A 22493-nucleotide genomic window follows, 5' to 3' on the forward strand; every position below is an offset into this window, starting at 1 on the left:
GAAAGGGCGCGTGGAGAACGTGCGATGCTGCGCATTGGCCAGTGCACCTATGGTGGTCGACAGGATCGGACGTGTCAGCGTGGTCGCGTCATGGCTTATGAAAGCTGTGCGCAAGAGCACCGGCGAAAGAAGGCAGAGGCCGCGCGGCGCCGCCAAGCTGAGTCCGATGAAGCCCGAAAGGCTCGTTTGGCTGCGGATGCTGTATTGCGTTAGCGTTGTGTAGGGTCGTGTGAAGGGTTGTGTAACGTCTGTGAAGGGTCGTTGAAAGGATGTGTAGAGTTGCGAACTGGAGTTCCAAAGGGGTTTTCAAGTCCTAATGGCAACGCACTTCCGTCAGATACACCAATGGATCTACCATGGTTTTTTTTTCTGCTTTCTTATCACGAGTTACTTATCACTTACTAGATCGTGTTGTGTGTGTTCCATTTTGCTCCTTGTCTCAGGTTTTTCGTCGTTTTACAATGTACAGGTCCCGACAAAAGTTTACGGAGCACGCGAGCAGTGTATTTTCTCCTCGGTACGACACCCTAGCGGCAAGCGGAAGCTGGCGAAATCAGACCAGTTCACTGCCTCAGAGGGGTGGATGACTGCGCTCTTAGCGACACATAGCGGTAGTTTCGATATGATTACTGTTGTGTGTGTCCGCGAAGTGAGTTGGGTTTAACTGTTGTGCTCGTCAACAGCTTGTGACTCAACGTCATCAATCAATCAATTATCAATGTCAGCGTCAATTGTTTATCAGCTCGTCACGCGTCGTCCATAATACAGCAACTGTTCACAAGATACCTTTCTTTCTCTTGCTACATATCACGGCTTTCCATTAAAAGCAGTACACCGTTAAGTGTTGCCACTATGATTCATCCTTGTTATCACGATGATAGCGGCGAGCTCCCTGTCTCAACAATCGTTGAATCACATGTTGTTGGCGAGCACAATAGTAGAATCCAACTCACTTTGCGGGCACATATAACAATAATCATACCGAAACTACCGCTGTGTGTCGCTAAGAGCGCAGCCGTCCACCCCTCCGAGGCAGTGAATTGGTGTGATTTCGCCAGCTTCCGCTTGCCGCTAGGGTGTCGTACCGAGGAGAAAATACACCGCTCGAGTGTTCTGTAAACATTTGTCGGGACCTGTACCAGCTCGCCTGCACCCAGCACTTTTACCGTTCTTATCACATGTGAAGTTCCACAGACTTTTTGTTCGCGATAGGCTGGTATCCGGGGGGTCAAATTGGAAAATATATAAACCCCTTCCGCGGCCGTGAACAGAGCGAAATACATTTGAACTGGCGGCTTACATCTTGTTAGCCACAGCGAGGTGACACATCAGCACAGTATTGTTATCGTCTTTTCGTAGATGTGTCATGTAGTGCCTACCGAGCAACATTATTATTAAATCAAAGAAGGAAGTCACTGAAAAGGATAGCCAATAGCAGGACTCGAACCCACATCTTCTGGATTCTTCTTCTTTCAAAGTTCCTGCAGCTGGCTAACCTTTTCAGTGAATTCCTTCTTTCATTGTTCTTATGCACTTGGGGCTTTGTGTGTTGTCCTTTCTTCTGTGTTCCAGCCTCAGAACATCACTTTCCATCGTATTATTATTAAAGTGTACACTGGCATGTGAAAACGAGACGGGGTACTTCATGCTGCTGCCTGCACCTATCTGACGGAACCAATCGCGTAATACATCATTTGCATTTTCTTCAGCATGTCGCAAGAAACTGGTCTGTTCTATAACGTTGAGTTCATTTCAAAAATCTTCAGTGGGACTCACGATACCAGCATCTTTCGCGTAACCTCTGCCATGTCTTCCCACTTCTCCCATTCCCATTTCTAATGCTTTTTATCAGCTTATCTCCCAATCCCTCGACATGTTCCCTCACACGGAACTGCACGGGGTCCCATTTCGCCTAATGTATGTACTAGGCAGTCCCATTTCGCCGCGGTTCTCCTTTTCCGTTGCAGCCTGCTTGAAGCTCGTATCTATTTATGTGTATCGTATCTATCGTACCTATTTTTCTTTGCACACCTATATAACCAACAAACACGAAAACACATCTCCTGTGTTCAACAAGGATATTGTATTTTACATTCAAAGTTTTGCTCGCGAAGCTCTTCGTATATGTATACATAGGCATAGACCGAGCCCGAAGGAGCCGAACATATTTATGAGGGGTAACGAGCATTTTTCAACGACAATGTTCGGTTAGGCCGGAGTCACACTGGTTATACATTATACACGAACATCTCGTCATACATGTTGATGGCTTGTTGTACAAATCCACAACCACTCAGTGTACGGCTAACTATGAGAAACGTTTAATAACTGAGAGCGCGTCTACATGGTTCAAGGAACGCGGTAACCAGAGAAGTGCGCAATTCGCTGCCGCTGTCGGAGAGGGTTCGAGAGAGGGAAGACCACGTCACATGACTGTGGCGTACAGGTGTGCCATCTACAGACCACGCTGTGCAACAATACATGTATGACGAGCATGTATAACAAACGTCTCCTAAACATGTACTCGAATGATCATACAGTGCGGGTCACACTGCTTATACACCGGCAAAATACGTTTTAAAACAGGTATGTATAACCAGTGTGACCGTGTCGTCATACAAGCAAGGGTTCTAACTATGTTTGACAACATGTTGTCAAACACATGACAATGTATTTGGGTACTGCCGAAAAATAGCGATGGACAAGTTGGATAAACGGGCGTATTCGCCACGACAGTTTTCGTTCGCACGAGTCAGTGTCAACGACATCGTGATGCGCGTGAGTTATTTTGCACCAGTAAGTTATAAGTCAGTGTCAGCGACATTGTGTTGCACGTGTGTTCAAAATGGCTAGCTCTTTGCCTGCGCACATGAAGCATGAGACAATCGAAAATCAGCAAGTGCAGCCCCGTCTTCATCGTCTTCGTACATTTTGAATAGCGATGTCGGCGAATGGAAAATATATAAACTCTTCGGTTGGTTACTCTGACACTGACGTGTGCCATACGTCAGGGTTTAAGCCACTCCCACTGTTCTTCCAGTTAAGTTATATAACCAGTGTGACCGATGTTTGAACAACACGTGTTCGAGACTATGTATAATCATACAAGCGTTTGGAATAAACGATGTTGTCAAACGAGAATTGTATAACCAGTGTGACCGAGCATTATACATACGCCATACACGTTTGAAGACATGTTGTCATACATGTTTAGAGCACGTGCACAACCTATGTATGAGATCTATGTATGTATGAGACCTATGTATGAGATCTACAGGGTGTCCCAGAAAACGCGTCATAGAATTTTAATAAAAAAACTACGCAACATAGAATCATGCGGTCAACGGCATTTGTTCTTACTAGGTTTTTGCCACCTCCTGATGTGCATGTCATGTAACCTAAGTTTAATTATGTAAATTTTTGCGAAATGAACTCGGAAATTTGCCAATTAGAGGTCACTTATTCACCCCACCAATGTGAAGAGCGTGCCGAATTTACTGAAAGTAATGATAATTGACAGGAATAATGAAGAGCTATCGTATCGGAAAAAAATGGCCGAAAATCATGCTCTAGGGAGCTCGCAGAAGACAGCGCGCGACAAATTTTTCAGCGAAATCATTGTCAGTCCGACGAAAGGAGGTTGGAAACCCAGCCCACACCGGCATGGTAGAAAGACATAACACAGACATAGCTTATCGCATCCGGCTTCGGTGGGGACCATACCTTCCCTCTCCCGATTTCAGGAACTGTCACTTTTTCGGCTATCACTCTGTGGGCTGGGTTTCCAACCTCCTTCGGTCGCAATGACAGCGAATGCGCTCAAAAAGACCTCGCGCGTTAAGCGGTAACCGCATACGACGATTTCTCGACGAAAAAACGGCCAACTTCCCCACCGGCACGACAACTCGACGGAAAAACGGCGGGTTGAACCGCATGCACAGATTTCCACTGCGGTGGACGGTGGCTTTCCTAGCGGGCGTTTCGTTAGTCCGTGTTAAAGTTTGACTTCAAATTAACTGACAAATATTTTGCTACACATAGAAAAGTTATAGTGACACACAGAATAGTTCTTGCGGTCAATGCATACTCTCGAAGCAAGCGCTACAAAAGCGCCCTCAGACAGCAGCGAGCGGACGACAGCATCCTTCCCACTTTCCAGGTTAGCCATTTACGGGCATCCGAATTGCCCGCCACTGGTCCGGCACATCCGCTCGTGGAACGACAGCGCGTGGAGCGATCCTATTGGCTGCCGTCGAGCGGCCGCTTCCGCTCTTCGCCGATTTTTTCTGTCCACCGCTGTCGTCGAGAAATCGGTGAAGTTCCCATTGCTCGCGTCGGCTCACCGGAAAAACGGTGACGGTGGCCGTTTTTCCGTCGAGAATTCGTCGTATGCGGTTAGCGCTTTATACTCAAGTGCCCCGAGAAGCATGATGTTCGGCTATTTGTCCTGATAGGATATATCCTGAATATCACTGTCAATTATCATGAATTTGAGTAAATTCGGCACGCTCTTCATGTTGGTCGGGTAAAACAGTGACCTTTACTTGGCAAATTTCCGAGTTCACTTCGCAAAAATTTACCTAATTAAATTTCGGTCACATGATATGGCCATCAGGAGGTTTCAAAAACCTAGTAAGAACAAATGCCGTTGACCGCATGATTCTAGGTTGCGTAGTTTTTTTTTTTTTTTAATTAGAATTCAATGACACGTTTTCTCGGACACCCTGTATGTATGGGATCAGCCTTCGTTCGCCAACTTCAAGTTGTTTCCCCTCCTCGCCATGTTGTCAAAAAACGAAATTTCTCGCTCACTTATTGGTGTCTACGAGCAAATACACCTGAAGAATAGCTTGGTCTCATCGATGGGGGTTCAACTTGTCGGTCCAAAGGAAGAGTCCAGGTTCTGAGTCAAAGTATCTAGGAGAGGGGGGGGGGGCGGTGAATTACTTAACGGATAATTGCTCACTAACGAAAGGTTGAAGCCAGACAAAATATTGCTGATCCTATTATAAAATGCCCTAAGCCCAACCTGAGATTTTCATTTCCTCGTGAGGGCTTCCTTGCAGTTTGTACTAATTTGGAGCTTGCACTGCCATCGTACCCAGTAATTTTTAGCGACCTTTTGACATGTTCATAACGGTCCACACCTCCTAGAGCAAACCACCATCCTAAATTTCCTTTCTCTGGCAGTTCACACGACTTCACACGACACAAGAAGGTGTACGCCTTTTGAGGCTATATATACACACACTATTAAAACAGAACTCCACCGCATAACACGGTGAAGGTAAATCATTTCACAAAATGGTCCCGCTATCACTCCAAGTTTGCGGAAATCGTATACCCTTCTGTGACAATTAACGTGCCTGCATGAGTGTCACAAAAAGGTGCACGCCTCCCATTTTCAACAATTCAGGAATGGGAAAGGTATCATTCCGCGGGGGGGGGGGGATATATTTATTCACATCGCGGTATCATTCCGCGTTTTGGTTGGTTCCAAGCCATTATGCGGTGACGTTCTGTTTTTTTTTGTAGTCTGTGTGCAGCGCAAGATAAATTAGGACAACCAGTGTGCAAAGGGTTCAAATCAAAAGAGTCGATGTGCACTCGTGTGTGTGAGTATGTGGGGTTTCACACCGCATCGTCTCTTTTTCCTCTACTGCTATGTGGTACGCAGTCCCCTGTTTTTTTCTTTCTCTCTTTTTTTGCTGATGATTGGACATCTCTGTACGTCTTGTGCACTGCAAGTTTTCCACGCGAAGCAGTAATCTCACAGTAATTCCATTTGTGTCCTCTTCGTATTGTATGTTCTTCAAACTCGAGGAAATGTTACCTCTGTGTTAAGTTAGAAGTTATCGAAAAAGTAGCTTAGTTACAGTAACGAGCTACCCCCAATACTGGCTGCGACATAGGTTCGGATACCGGCACAGGCTGCGCAGTACCGGTATTTTCCTTGAACTTTCCTCAGACGTGCCAAGCCAAATTTTGGCATAGTTCCGTAGGAAGTCGGCCGGCGCTGTCGGGCAGGCGAACAGCTCGGTAAATAAGAGCGTTACTTCCACAATCACGTTCTCACAACACAGAATTTTCCAGCATAACACATTCAGAACAAAGCGCCGTTCACAACGGTGCCGTTGGCCTTTCTCGTTTGTTGAACATCGGTGGCATACGACGTTTTGTGACAATTTGGATGCTAATGGCCACAAAAAGGCGTATACGCCCATCTTACTGCTCAAATCACAAGCGCTAACTGTATATCATTCGACGCAATGGTTAGCACACAGCGTGTTATGTCGTTACGTTCTGTCGTTGGAGTGCGCGCTGGCTGTGCGCAACGTCTGTGCCCGTGTTAATTATGGGAGTAGCCGAATTTGTCGTGTGACGAATTTAATCTCTCCCTATTATTTTTTCATCAACATCCACATCAACATTGGCGCCGGTGCAAGCATCATCGTTCACACAGTAGAAATTTTAGTTCAAACATTTGGTGCCGAATGGGAACGAAACAGTCTAGCCACAATTTGGGGAAATTACAAGCAGTTGCAAAGAAAAGAACCTGCAACTTTTCTAATTTCGTGTCTTGCAAACTCCATACAATGAGAACTATAAAATAAAAAGGAACGCTCACCACTCATACACACATACATATATATATATATATATATATAGACTACAAGCAATGAAGAGACTTGGGAGGCCGTATAAGGGTTAAAAACACTTGCTACTTTTATTACATTAATAATTAAGGGGGCGCTAGGAATAGATTTACAGTTAGGGGTCGACGTTTCGGCAGTCAGCGCTGCCTTCAACAGAGCTAAACTTGGAAATAGGTGAGAAGGGCTTATATACAAGGGAAAGGGGGAAAATGAGAGGGGAACAGTGCACGTGGAGCGGAGTTGGTGATGTTGCAGGTGATGTTGGTGATGATCACCAACTCCGCTCCACGTGCACTGTTCCCCTCTCATTTTCCCCCTTTCCCTTGTATATAAGCCCTTGTCACCTATTTCCAAGTTTAGTTCTGTTGAAGGCAGCGCTGACTGCCGAAACGTCGACCCCTAACTGTAAATCTATTCCTAGCGCCCCCTTAATTATTAATGTAATAAAAGTAGCAAGTGTTTTTAACCCTTATACGGCCTCCCAAGTCTCTTCATTACTTGTAGTCTATTTGTTTTCGCGTCCATCTGTACTCAGTTATACATTCATATATATATATATATATATATATCTTGAAAAATTGGAGTTGGATCGGACGGCTACGTAATTATAGTTGAAATAAATGGGAGACAGAAGACGAAAGTAGGGGAAGTAACAAAAAAAGAGGTTTATTAAAACTTAAAAATTATAAAAGTTAGAGAGGATGTCCACGTTACGGCGGAAGCTCCGCCTTCTTCGGGACAAAAGAGCTAAACAAGCTAAATATATGAGATATAATGAGTAATAATAAAGTAATAATATATAAATATATGAGAAGAGCTAAATATATATATATACAGGGTGTCCCACTGAAAAGGGGCCAGGGGCTAATGAAAAAACAGAGTGATCTACACAAATGGAACCAACTGTACGTGCCTGGCTGTTGTGTGGTCTATCAAAAAATATATTTTTCATCGCCCCTTGTCAATTAATTAGCGATAATTAATTTTCCAGCTTCTTAATTATCGGTTTTAGCTCTCAGATGTCAATGAGGAAGTTGTAGTACATGTCGGAAAAGACGCAACTGAAGTGGTTCGAGGTTGCTATGGCTTGTGGTTTAGTTTTTTCCCGGGTTTAAAAATTGGTTTCAGAAGCCGCGCGCACCACAGAGCGCTTCCCATAATTCGGCGCCCGCGCGCGACCATTGCAGTGCACTCTGATAGGTGTGCCATGAAACAGGTGAAATATCTTCCTCTTGTGTTAAGTGGCCCAAGGATGTGCTCCAAGCGCTAATATCAAGGTCAATGTACGCCGGAGGGCGCTGGAATCGTCGCGCGCGGGTGCCGGATTGACGGACTTTTAAACCCGGGAAAAAACGAAACCACATGCCATAGCGACCTCGAACCACTTCAGTTGTGTCTCTTTCGACATCTGCTACAACCTCCTCATTAACATCTGAGAGCTAAAACCGATGATTAGAAAGTTGGAAAATTAATTACCGCTAATTAATTGACAAGAGGCGATGAAAAAAAATTTTTTGGATAGACCACACAACTGCCAAGCACCTACAGTTGGTTCCATTTGTGTAAAGCACTCCGTTTTTTCTTTAACCCCTGGCCCTTTTTCGGTGGGACACCCTGTATATATATATATATACGAGGGTGGTTCCATAAGTTTGCGGCCCGACCAACTTTTAATAGTCATGGCGACGAAACAAGTGTATCATTTTTCGACATAGTCACCATTAACTTCGATGCGCTTTTGACACCTTTCAACCAGCATTCTTGTACCCTTGAAAAAACAGTCCGAAGTTTCGTCCGCAAAATGCTGGAAAACTGCCTCTTGCACCTCACTATCGTTTTGAAATCTCCGTCCTCTGAGATCCCTCTTCAAGTTTGAGAAGAGGAAGTCGCCACTCCGTGCCAAGTCTGGACTGTAGGGTGGGTGGTGGATTTCTTCGAAGCCGCACTCCTTGAGTGCAGCCTTGGCAACAGAAGCCGTGTGGACAGGGGCATTGTCCTAGAGCAACCGGACGCCTCGACTCAACCTGCCGCGCCTCTTTTCCTTGATGGCGTCTCGCAGTCGGTGCAGGAGTGAAGCATAATAAGTCGCATTCACTGTCGTGTTCCTCTCTTTGAAGTCGATGAGGAGGATCCCGTGACAATCCCAAAAGATTGTTGCCATGATCTTCTTTGTGGATTGTGTGACCTTGGCTTTTCTTGGGGGTGCTTCTCCTGGCTTGCACCATTCCATCGACTCCTTTTTCGAAAGGGGATCATAGTAGAGCACCATAGTCTCATCCCCTGTGACAATTGACTTCAATATTTCTTCTTCGTTCTCTTGACAGATCTCCAAAAACCCTTTGGCACAGACGACGCGCTGTTGCTTTTGAACTGACGAGAGAAGTCGTGGCACCCATCTCGCACTGACATTTTTCATGTGAAGGCCCTCGCCGATGATGCGAAAAACGGTTGTTTTGGAAAGCCCCAGCCTTCCTGAGATTTCCTTCACCTTCAGACGCCTGTCGCTCAGCACTTCCTCCTCGACAAGAGACAAATTTTCTTGTGTCCCCACTTCCACTGGACGACCATCGCGTGGATCATCTTCAATGGACTCTCGCCCCAGTCGAAACTGCTTAGCCCAGTATTTTACCATTGTGTGTACGACGGAGAGGCTTCCCTGTACACGTTGTCCAGTCGCGCTTTAATTTCTCTAGGCGAAAGTCCCTCTTTTGTCAAGAATTTTATCACAGCGCGGTACTCGATTTTTTTTCCATTTTAACTGAAGAGTGCACCCTGGCTGTTTGAAATGCCGCTCTCCAACCGACAAAAGCGTGGAGAAGGTTGAGGGTGGTGCTCCGGCCCTCCAACAGATGGCGCCACGCGTCCTTAATCGCATTTTCAAATTCGCGCGCATTTTCTACCTCGGGCCGGAAACTTATGGAACCACCATCGTATTCCATCGAATAACAGTCAAACTGCGCCACTCTTTCGTGTGGGATTTTCGACACTGCGGTCAGTGGTTCACAAGGAATAAAATGACAACATAGTTTCAAAATCGACTGGAGCGGATGCGACCGTCCCTTTTCAGTCTTGGAAATAAAATGGCCCAGCTAATAAGTTCAGAAAGGCATGACCCAACACATTGTACACGTACTTGAAATGTCCAATGCGACGACCAAGAAATTTCTTCATGTGATTATGACAAGTTTATGTTTCGTACATTGGGAACGCGTAGGCTTTCTTGCGTAAAAGCATCATCCAACTTCCTCGAGACGAGAATGGGTTACGACCACGAACTCGGATCCAATCCGTTATGTTGAATTCCAATGGCAGAGTCGGAGCAAGTGGCATACTCTGCAATGGAGCGGCTTGATCTGGCCTAGAGCAAGTCATCCGAATCTGCGACTGGAACACTTTCGCCCAACTTGGAGTTTAGCCCTGGCCAATCTCCCTTGGTGGATGACGGCCAGAGACGGAGGAAGAAGAAGGTACTCATGTTCCATTATAACGCCATGTTTTGCAAGATCAAGGTCCTTCTAATCTCCTAACGTTGCCATTGTAATGTCTGACTTATCGCTCCGTTCGTGAAACAAAATCGCCAACGTACAACGCGAAATACTAGTCACAGCGAAGACGCGTTGTGAAGCGGCCATGTTGGCAAAGCAGAGGCAGGAAATAGGAAACACAAGCGACAAGTGACACGTCACATAGAGTTCCGGTTGAATCTGCCTTCTGAATCTGAACTGAATCTGCGGTTGAAAACTTGCTCCGGAGGCGCTCCGAATCTGCCATTGGAATTCAACATTAATTCCCGCTGGCTGCCGCTTCTTCCGAGTTTAACCTAGAAGAAACAGCATTTTAAAAAGCACGGTTAAAACAACATATGTGTGCGTGAGAGATAGGCATATAAATATGTAACATACCGTTTGCCCAAAGCACAGTTGCTATAACCATCTCACTGCATTCTACCTTCGATCCACAGAATACGTGCGAACAGGGGTAAAAACGCAAAAAGAATGAGAATGCATAGTACGGACGATTATATACCACACACACACGTGCTATATACCTCAAAAGCGACGAAAATCCTGAATTCCAGGCGATATTTGCGTGAGATGCGTAGCTGCGTCCATGCGCTTCATCGTTTCAAAGCAGACTAACTAACTCGCTGGCAGTTGGAATAAACGCTGTTTCTGAATCACGCTGTTTTCTCATAGAAATCACAAGGCCAGACCCTGAATTATCCCACAGGATATTTTCACATTGGTGTGCCTGTGAGGATATGTATACGAATCTGCATCCTTTGTAGGAAATTCTGAGAGACGAAGACGCTTCTGTAAGAAATTCTGAAGGAATGCTATGTTTCTATGAGATTTTCTGAAGTATTTTTCAATAGGATACCCGAACACGTGTTGGGTATTTATACCATTGTTCACTGTCGAAATAAACAGCCAATTCAATTCAATTCTCCGAACTGCGTCTGGCAACTGCTTGAGCACTTCCACGTAAAAATGCTTGTTAACCGTCTGATATTGCGGATCAAATTCAGAATGGACAGGCCCTTTCATGTCAAAGTATGAGATCAACATCGTTTTTACGTTTCATTTATCTTGTCTTCCTCCTTCAGTCTCGGAGTTGACGCACTTTTCCACTGACTTTGCTCGGCCTCCTGGTCGTCAAATTCGCGCGCATTTTCTACCTCGGGCCAGAAACTTATGGAACCACCCTCATATATATATATAATTCAAAGGCTTAGGAGGGCGGTTGACCACGAGAATGAAATAAGCAGGAAAAATCAGAAGACGACATAGAGCTTACAGGAAAACACAAAGGGGAGTTTATTAACACATATAGGGATAGGGGTCGACGTTTCGGCAGTCAGAGCTGCCTTCGACGGGACTGGAGTTTGGTGACAACAGCATATATGGGAGAGAATTATGTACAAGGGAAAGAGTGCAGCGCATGCGCTTTTGCCATGAGTAACATGGTTGGGAAATGACATGTGAAAGGTGAATGACAGGAACTGTGCAGCAGGATCTTGACCCGTGAGCCTGGAAAGAAACAAGAGAGCGTATGCATTGTGGAAGGACTAAGAATGTAGGTGACGAATAGTTGAAAGGATTCCTGGGTCTTCGTTAATCTGACACTGGAATTTATGAATGAGATAAGATTCGCGCTGTTCCCTGAACCGCTGGGATGGAAAGCCTGACTGTAGGATGAAAATAGATATGTTGGTGATAGAGTGGCCTGGTTTACTGAAGTGACGTGATACTGGCAGATTAGGTTTTTTTGGCGACGTCAGATTTGTGGTTATTGAATCGGGTTCTGAATGACGTAGCTGTCTGGCCGATATATTGGGCGCTACATGCATTGCACTGAAGAAGGTAGACAACATTTGAAGAATTGCAGTTAAAATCGCCATTGATTTTGACCTAATCTGCCTAACCTAACCTAATCTGCCAGTATCACGTCACTTCAGTAAACCAGGTCACTCTATCACCAACATGTCTATTTTCATCCTACAGTCAGGCTTTCCATCCCAGCGGTGCAGGGAACAGGGCAAATCTTATCTCATTCATAAATTCCAGTGTCAGATTAACGAAGACCCAGGAATCCTTTCAACTATTCGTCACCTACATTCTTAGTCCTTCCACAATGTATACGCTCTTTTGTCTCTTTCCAGGCTCACGGGTCAAGATCCTGCTGCACAGTTCCTGTCATTCACCTTTCACATGTCATTTCCCAACCAATGTTGCTCATGACAAAAGCGCATGCGCTGCACTCTTTCCCTTGTACATAACCCTCTCCCATATATAAAGCATGTTGTTGTCACCAAACCCCAGTCCCGTCGAAGGCAGCGCTGACTGCCGAAACGTCGACCCCTATCCCTATATATGTTAATAAACTTCCCTTTGTGTTTTCCTGTAAGCTCTTTGTCGTCTTCTGATTTTTCTCGCATATATATATAAATATATATACATATAGTGCCTATTTCTGCATTTTCTCTTTTCTTATCAACTCAACTCATATATATATATATATATATATATATATATAAAGATGACGAGCAAACACTGTTATGCTATCGTTGCAAGAAAACGTCACAGTCGCCATGGCTGTCTGAGTTAATTATCACCCCGACAATATAACTTTACCTCGGTTTATATCACGATTCTATGTGTCTAGGGATACATTTCACCGTTCTCACTGCGCTTTCAGCAGTGTTTATGCGACTTCAAAAGCTCAGGCTCGGTGGAAGGACACGTTTTCCGCTTTCCTACCCCTGCAGGGAACTCCGAATGACCCAGCCTTTTCGTGAAACCTAAAAGACGGAGTTTATTTCCTAGTTACAGTCGTTTCTACGAGGAATGTCAGTCACTTCATCTTCCCATGCATTCCGCAGAAGTCGTGTTTTACGACTACAAGCGAACTCTCAACAATTTGGGGAGCAGACGGCACTGTTTCCTTCCGCTTTCCCGTTGTCTTCTGCAACAAATCCTCCCGAGGCGCAGAACCAACTTCAAAATTACGTCTGCAGCCCATGTGGATAATGCCATTGTTCGCTTGATTAATAATGGAAATGTTTCTTCCCATCTGCAGCCTCCTTGGAAGTATACATGGGTCTCATGCAGCGATTTACACAAGCTCCGGGTAAACTCGGTAAAGTTCACAAAGGAGAAGTCTGTCCAGACGTTAGGTTCATCATGTCGCAACGCTATGTGTTGCAGTAAACTTGTATGTAGCAAGCCTTTAAACTCTGAAATGTAAACGAGAAAAGGATATTGACGTGCGAGAATAACATACATGCGGGAATAACAGGGTTCACCTGCAATGCAAAAGAATTAACGTTGTGTGTTACCCTGTAGAGAGGGACATGCACAAAGAAGCAGATGTTTAAATGCACCGTCTTGGCTCAAGTACAGTGCACCTTATGTGTCGTCCTTGTCTATGTGTTCCATGTACCCAGTAGTTAAGGTTTTTATTGCTATATAACGAAAACGAGATGTTTGGGGATTGTACCATTTGTAGATCACCATCATTTTTTTGTGTGCTGATTTACACCAACAAACTCAGGTTGTACAAGTTTATTTAAAGAAACGGTTCATCTGTCACATAAGCTGGAACTGACGAAATACAGTGCGAAAGGTTGAAAAGGTGGAAGCACAGGTTCGAGAAGGAGGTTTCTTGCATGCACGAGCAGTTGTTCCCATCGCACTCAAAGGCACGCAGCCATCTTCAGTTGCTAGTTGTATTCGTTGCAAGCCTTACAATTCACACAAAAAGTTTCTGTATATAGAGCGTACCTGAAATTGAAGATTGGGTTGATGATACTTGGGCGACGAAGGAAGCAAATACACAGTCCAGTCTGGTATTAGTGAAAACACAGTAAGTCCAGGGAATGAAGCACTCTTCGGAATAAAACTTTAATATTCACACCCTTTCGTGCAGAACCTGCACTTCATCAGGCGAAAACACAAATAACGACGTGAAAGAATAGCGAGAAGCTGACCTCCTCATCAGCCGAAACACAGAACTTCACCACTTGACACGTTCAAGGTCTGCCGCACCGAATGGTGCCTCCTGAATTTTTGGAATGACCACTCGTGATGTGAAGAGTGAGCGACGCATATGCATTTACGTTGCTATCGCCATGAATGCAAAGTGTCAGCAGACGGACGAGTATCGCGGTGCTGGGGGATGACCATCGTTCCATTCTTCGGCCTCTGGCTTCCCGCCAATGGGCGTCTGACGTTCCTCCTACATCTATATGCTTGCAAGAGTTGACCCAACGCTCGCTTTCCTCATGTCACGAAATACCCTCACGTGAAGATGCAGCATTAGTTCGTCGCATGCGACTCAATATGGCTTTTACAGCTCAGCGGCGTTACCGCGCTTCCCCCAAGTTGACTGTCCAAGATGCTGTCGCTGCGGTGAATCGGAAACACATCTTTCCCCATTGCCAAGCCAAGCTTCCAGGATCACACTTGCAGTCTCTATAAATCAGTGAGTCTCTCGTCTCCCCACAGTGGCAAAATCACTTGGTCCGTGGTCAAGCCCTGCTCACTGACGCAGTGCTAACCTTTCTGGACAATGTAAGACTTCGGTCGTCACTGTTGAGGCGTAGCATTATATTTTCACCAAATTTCCAAGCAATGGGCACACGGCGAACGGGAAACTGGTCACACAAACTGGTAACACGGCAAACTGAATGGCATTCCCAGGGAATGACAGTAGCACCAGATGTCATTCGTTTGTATTGCATCGAGCTACACGAAGAAACAAAATGCCATTTGCAAATGACGTCACTGTCGATAATTAAGACATATAATATATAAGGCGATTAGCAGTATATAATAAATAAATAAATAAACAAATAATAAATAATATGAACCGTTATGTACCTAAGTTGTATTTTTATTCATTTTGCTGGAAACATCGGAAGCATTAGAGTATTTCACAATACCGTTGTGTGTTCGACGACGCTCAGTTGGCTGAGCACCACAAGCAAAGAGAAGTAAGAAGCCTATCTGCACCACACTTGGCAACATGGCGACTGGGAACGAACTTATTTCTCCAAGAAACAGTGCTAAGCCTTTCCTCCTTCGTATCAAAAGTTATTAAATTCGTGATAAAATATTGAATTACAACTTCGCGTTCGTGTTTGATTTCTTCAAACGGTTGATCGTTGTTGCTTTTGCTACCTCTCACTGCGAGGGGGGTACGCAATGAAAAGCCAATGAGTCCCTCGAGCTCATTCGCATGTATTGCCATTTGGTTTCATCGTGTGGCACGGAACGAATGTATGTCATCCAGAGCGAATTCAGTGGGAATGCCATTCCCAGCGAATGACATTACCACTGAATGACATTCGTTTCGTGTCACACTGTCACACGGTGAAACCCAATGGCAATACATGCGAATGCCATTCGCCCAGCGTACACTCTTAGAAATGAACTTCACAACATAGCACGCTCCTAGCCAACCATCATCCCGAATGACAACGTTCTCGTCCCTGATTTGTTGAAAACGGGAGGCGGAGCCTATTCTGTGCCGTGCATAATGGCACGAAATTTCATGGGTTTTCCTCAGACGCTTTCAGACATATGTCGGCACAGTTCCCTTAGAAGTCGGCCCAGGACGCACATTCCCCCAGGGCGTGAGTCGTGACGTTGCCCACATACGTGAGGCCGACAACGGCAAGCCCTATCACCACCACCACCACCACCACCTCATTTTTAAGAGTGTATGAGTTGGGGGAACTCATTCGCTTTCCCTGTCGCAGCGACTGCGTGCCCTCGCAGTAGAAAGGTAGCAATCACAGCAACGATAACCCGTTTGAAGAAATCAAAGGGGAATGAGAAGTTGCACTCCAATATTTCATCACGAATAGAATAACTTTTGACACGAAGAACGAACGGCTTAGCACTATTTTTCGGAGAACTTCCCTCGTTCCCAGTCGCCATGTTGCCAAGTCCGGTGCAGATGGAGTTCTTACTTGTCTTTGCTTGTGATACTTAGCCTTTAAGTGTCGTCGAAAACGCAACAATTTTGTGAAATAATATAATGCTTCGCGAGTTTCGAGAAAAAGAAATAAAAATAGAACTAATGTACCTGTTTAATGCTTCATATGTTGGGCCCCGGTGTCTTAGTTATCGACAGTACCATCATTTGCGAACGACATTCTGGTTCTTCGTGTAGCTCGTTGCAAGACAAACGAATGACATTCGGTGCGACTGTCATTCGCTGGGTATGCCATTAAGTTTGCCGTGTGACAGCGGTATAAAAGTCAGTGGCGTAGCCACAAGGGGTCTAGTAAGGAGGGGATCGAACCCTCGCTACCTGACCACGCCACGGGCCAATCGTGCAATTCGCACGATTGGCACGAGCAAATCGTGCCTATTCAAGTAGACCAGTGTAACGATCGTGACATTTCTTGGAGTTCCTGGCGCCTACCTACACTCTTGAATGGTTTTCAAAGTATAAGCTTTTCAAAATACTTCCAATCTGGTGGCATGACCTCATTGGTCATGACAGCCTACATGTAATCGCATTGTGAACGTTCAAATTAATTATTCTAGATATGCATCTCTTATCTTGTGGTCTGCACAGTATTTGTGTGTTGGTGCACACAGGATCAGCGGGGGCGGAAGTGGAGTGGTTTTTTGGTATTGAGCGCCCACTCCCTACATTGGAGGTCTGGCTACGCCACTGATTAGATTATCCCCAGGCAGCACACGACATCGGGCCGATATCAGCAGCAAGCTGGGCGTGTCGGCGCAACATTTCCTCGACACTGCCAACTTGTAACCGATATACCACAGAAGTTGGCAATGTCGGCTCGATGTTGGCAGAAAAATGCGACATCTAGCCAACACTGCCAACTTGCGACGGATATCATCTTGAAGTTGGCGATGTCGGCTGGGTGTTGACCAGAAGAAGCGACATGTAGCCGACAATGCGCCAACTTGCCGCCGATATCACTTTGAAGTTGGCAATGTCGGCTTCACGCTGGCACACACAAGCGACATGTAGCCGACAATGTCAACTTCCGACCGACATCCAAAACAAGTTGGCAGTGTCGGCTAGATGTCGCTTCTTCTGGTCAACACCGAGTCGACATCGCCAACTTGAACATGATATCTGTCGCAAGTTGGCAGTGTTGACTAGATGTCGCATTTTTCTGCCAACATCGAGCCGACATTGCCGACACCTGCGAGGTGATGCTGAAAATGTCAATTTGCGAAAACTTTTTTTCAAAAGATCGTACCCAATGGAAGCCGGGGGATATAAGAGAAGCAAATGAAACCATCGGAAGATGAAACGAGCGTACTAAACAATGGTAGAAATGAAACATTGATTCCTCGCAAATACCCAGTTTAACGTTGTTATTGTCGTTATTGTCAACACATTAATAAAAATACGAAATTATGTTGGCGCAACATAGCTCGCAAATCCGTATACGGATTTGCTATACAATATGACATGCTATAGAGCATGTCCGTACCATGTCGAAGCGATATCGGGCCAATATCCTGTCCCGACATCGGCTCAACTCTGGACGGTGTTGCAAAGTGCATGTTGAGCCGATATCCGGAATGTAGGCAGGAGTACATCGGGCCGATGTCGGCCCGACATCCGGGTGCTGCTTGGGTCGCCACTGGCGATGAAACACCCGAATCATCGTCATCAAAATAAAGATGTCATTGTTGTTGCCACAAAGTGTCAAAAGACTGCGTACGCCTCCCATTTTCAACAAATCAAGGTTAGAGAACGAGGACATTCCGAATGATCATCGCCACAATCTCATATTTTTGCTTTAAACCCAATCCAATCCGCGCGGAATGGTGGATTGCAACACCCGGAAAATGGAACTTCAACGCATGAGATACACCTAGCCGAATTTAGCAACCTCACCGGGTTGATGACCGGAGAATACGAAGCGAATACAACTGAACAGAAGCGAGGACGTTGTTTCTTCGAGCACCCGCGTTAAGCCTAACTACTTTCTTGAGCACACAGAGAAGTCCGTGGGACCCTGTTAATGTGACTCACCGGGGGCTGTTGGATACTTCAGCGGCCTCACCATGCCTAAGGACCTCACCGCCACGAAAGACCTCTGCTTCACTGTAGAGGCTCCTGTTGAAGCATCATATGCTGACGTCGTGGATGCTATCACCGACGTTGTTGGGCTAGATGTCCTAGATACCGTCCAGTAAGGTGGTACATCGTTTCTCGATACGTTGTACACAACTGCCGCCTACCATAAGCTCCTCAATGTGGCCTCGTATTTGGCGTCCCCGTGAAGCCAGTAGCGCCGCACGTTATTCGTGTGACTTGCATGTATCTACCCCCGTACGTCCCGGACGAATACCCCCTTCGTGCCCTCGCTCCGTTTGGAAAAGTCGAAAAGCTGGAGAAGATGTACTAGAAAGGCAGGCCAACGATCAAAAATGGACCACGGAGTTGCATGTAAACAAATGAACGAAAATAATAAAGTCCCAAACTTCATTAGGGTTCTTGGTCACCGTGTCACCTGCGACTATCCAGGAGTGCGCCGCTTTTGCAGGAAGTGCAAACGCGAAGGTCACTAACGGGCCGCTTGTACTACGCCGTTTTGTTCATGTTGCTCAAGATTTGGACATCAAACAGTCATCAATGTCATCAGCAATGTCATCGATGCAAAGGCACCCACGCTACGGCTGATTGCATGCGCAAGCGCACGTTCGCTGACATTATCCGACCACCAAAACCACCAAAACTCCTCAAACTGACCAGCAAGGCGACGCCCCAATTAGAGCACTGCACGAGCCTGATTTTCAGGCCCGAGGCCGGCCCAGGCCCAGCTGCTACGACTCGCACTCTCACGCGAAAGAAATATGTCAGAACACCGAACCTAACTGGCCCTCGTGCCGGAGTCTCAGCAAGCCCGCCAAATGTCCCCAAATGTGTGTGAGTGCACGTGTGACATCCAGGCCCATTGCACAAAATAAGCATGATAACATATAAAAAAATGATAGTTCTCAGATCAGAATACCATAATATCCCATACCCAATAGAAAAAAAGTGGCATTACAATTCAGCTGTCCAGTCTCGTGAAATATGTTCGCTAAGCCCGTTAAGCCCGTACGCCCGTACGTCCGTAAGCCCCTTCGTTAAGCCCGTACCCGGCCCGGGCCCGGTGGCTGAAACCCGAGTCCGGCCCAGGCCCGCATAAACAACGGAAAGCCCGACCCGGCCCGGCCCGCGGGCCGGGCCGGGCTCGGGTTTTCGGTTGAGCGCGGGCCCGTGCAGTGCTCTAGTCCCAATGAATGAACGTGAAAGCTTTTCTTGCGATAATATGCCACGTGAGCAACTGCTGAATGAGGCAGAATCCCCTCCGAGTGAGACCGTACCGTCCAATGTTACTTGCTATGCTAAACCTGAAGCGACCCAAGATGCATCTGCATCATCCATGGATGAAGACAGAGAGGTGGGAAGCGACAGCTACTCCGCAACTTCTGATGCGAAGAGTGATGCTGCGACACATCTGCCATCTTCAACACAGCACATGAATACTGGGACACACTTGATAAGTGACAGCTAGAGTTCTACACGCAATGACCTAACTACATCAGGGAAACACCAATATGCTACAACGACGTCGAGCGAAGGCTCTGTTCCAACAAAGTATAGAGCCAAGCTGACGAGCGACTTACATTGCGAACTGAAGCGGGATCTGTTTGGAGATTACGACACCTCGTCTGACTAGAGTATTCATAATATGGGTCATATCAACTGGCGACTTGCTGTGCAGCGCGTACTCCTCTTTCTAACAATGGATTTGCGAGTATGCACTCTCAACGTACAGGGATTTCAAAATCCCGATAAGAGAGCAGAAGTAATTAATTTCGCCGCGGCTACCAGAGTAGACATTCTGCTTCTGCAAGAAACTAATTTTACCACGGTGCAAGAGGTAGAATCGTTCAGACAACGTTTCCGTGTGAACTGTTTTTTAGCCTAGCATCCACTCGCTTCACTGGTGTGACAGTGATTATTTTTCGACGAGCTTTGTTATCAGGCGCTTTCTCGACTCCAGACAGTGAGGGCCGCGTCATCGCTGTGGACATGAACGTTGCGGGGAACAGACTTCGCATAGTTAATGTGTATGCCCCTGCTCAGATGAACTCCACCAATGCATTTTTCGCTGATCTTCATGTTCACCTGTTAAGCCCATCTTCTACATTTCTTGTGGGAGACTTCAACTGCGTGTTGAACGGTGTGAGAGATGTTCGAGGGCCTGGTGCTGAACGACCAGTGTGGAATGGTCGAGAATTACTCAGAATTGTACAGCAATTCCAATTACAAGACGCGTGGGAACTAACACGCGGTAACGAAGTCGTGTACACCTTGCACCGAGGAGAAAGGAGCTCGCGCTTGGATCGATTTTACGTACCACAAGAATACACAAGCTATGTGTGGAGGTGTGATGTATTTGAGGTTTCCCAAAGTGGAAGGTATGTGTCAGATCACCAAGCCGTCGAGATTACGTTACGTGTACCTCAAAGAGCAGAGCGAATTCATCGTCCGTGGAGATTGTCTCACACTCTAAATCGTTTACACCTTTAAAGGTGTAAAATAGATGTATTAACAAAGATCACACCCCTTTCACACCCTACAACTTTGTTTTGGAAGTTCCTGAGGGTGTAACAATGGTGTACTACACCCTCAGGTGAACTATGGTGATAGGTGTGTCGCCTGGGTGCATAAAGGGAGTATGTTTATTTTCGCTCACATGAACAAAAGTAAATATATACAACAACAGGGAACGGGAAGTTACATTACAAAAGTGCATGGCGTGGATTTACAACACGTCTACCATCTGATAATGTATGCAGATTTAGAAGATCTGTTGAGATAGTGCTTAAATTTCTTAAAACACGTTGCTCCTCATTGCAAGACAGAACAAATACATGACAGTGCTCATCATACTCAACTGCAGTTAATGTTTGTATGAGAAAAATGGTATCAGAGTTAATAACATATATGCCTGCAATCTCAACGAACACGGGTAAGTCCTCCTAGGATGATTCTTTGGCAACAACACAGCCAACAGCAAATGTGTGATCATTATCAACTGCACTTTTTACATAGACTATGGATTCTGCGTGAATGTCACGGTTATGAATGTAACTCTGAATTGCTTCTGGGGCATGTTGAAGTAGTATCTCCTCGGAACCATCAGTAGATGTGGCATTTCTGATGAAGGGCTGCGACCACACATACATTTGATAAAATTCATGTCTTCTTGCTAATGAAAGGGTTATGTTCTTAAAATTTCGAGCTTTTCTAGTAACATCTTTAAAATGCTAGTGTTTCCCTTCGAAACGCATACACCATACAGCTAGGAGAGGACCAAACACCCTGATGAGTCGCGGATAATGAACAATGTAATGCATTTTACAGGGGTTAGATATTTGTGGGTACAACACTGCAAAGCCTTGAAAAAACGAATAAATGCAACGGTCTAAGTAATGAACATGCATATGGGAACCTGCTCATGAGAAGGTCTACAATTTCACGAAAAGCTATATACAGCTGCCATGCTTCATTGCTATGCACAGCTGCCATGCCATACATGGTTGTCTGTTTGTCGGCTGTGCATGTTTACACATATATTTAATCACCTTGATGTGCATACATATATGAACCTCAATATGCAAAATCCTGGTAATTGTGAATACACAGTTACCAACATATTGCCACGAACCCAGCAGTTTTATTCGGCGTTACACCCTTTACACCCCTATTGCCATGAGGGTGTTAAAATACACCTTAAAAGGTGTGCGCTATGAACATTTTGATTTACACCCTTTAAGGTGTAAAACGATTTAGAGTGCACGCTGCTTTATGCGACAGTGAACGAATTCTTGTCTGAAAGGTTACTTGGAACAGAGACGTGCATTCGACGATTGGTCTAAGATCAAGAAAGATCTCTGTCTCCTCTTCACAGCAATGGGTCACAGCAAGCGTACCAACCAACTAACTGTTCTAACGAAGAAGATACACATAGCCCGACGTTCGAGTGTGCTCTGTTCGAAAGCAAACACATACCTTGACTGCCTGGAAGCAGAACGAATGGCTCTCTTCAAGTCTAGCAGTATGGCAGCGCGACTACAATTTTTCCGGTCTCGGTCTGTTGCAGGACCAGGGTCCTTGCGCTACCTACGTTCCAGGCGATTTATCGATCCAGAGACAACTACAGCTGCTGAGTACATTGCTCCGTCAAGAACAGACCGCCAAGCATTCCAACCGTTCTTTTCCCGACAGTTTTGTTCTGAGGCAACTGCTGAGGTCCCTGCAACCGCTGAGACAACTGAT

The 22493-nt window shown here is 45.7% G+C and overlaps 1 protein-coding gene across 1 annotated transcript in view; it reads left to right on the top strand.

Annotated features, from left to right (window-relative positions):
• The window catches only part of LOC135396123 (uncharacterized), a 289187-nt gene that overhangs the window by 216551 nt on the left and 50143 nt on the right, over positions 1-22493 (top strand). The gene's annotated exons all lie outside the window — the stretch shown is intronic.

Source organism: Ornithodoros turicata, chromosome 5 (assembly GCF_037126465.1).
Source record: "Ornithodoros turicata isolate Travis chromosome 5, ASM3712646v1, whole genome shotgun sequence".
In the NCBI taxonomy this organism is placed as follows: Eukaryota; Metazoa; Arthropoda; class Arachnida; order Ixodida; family Argasidae; genus Ornithodoros; species Ornithodoros turicata.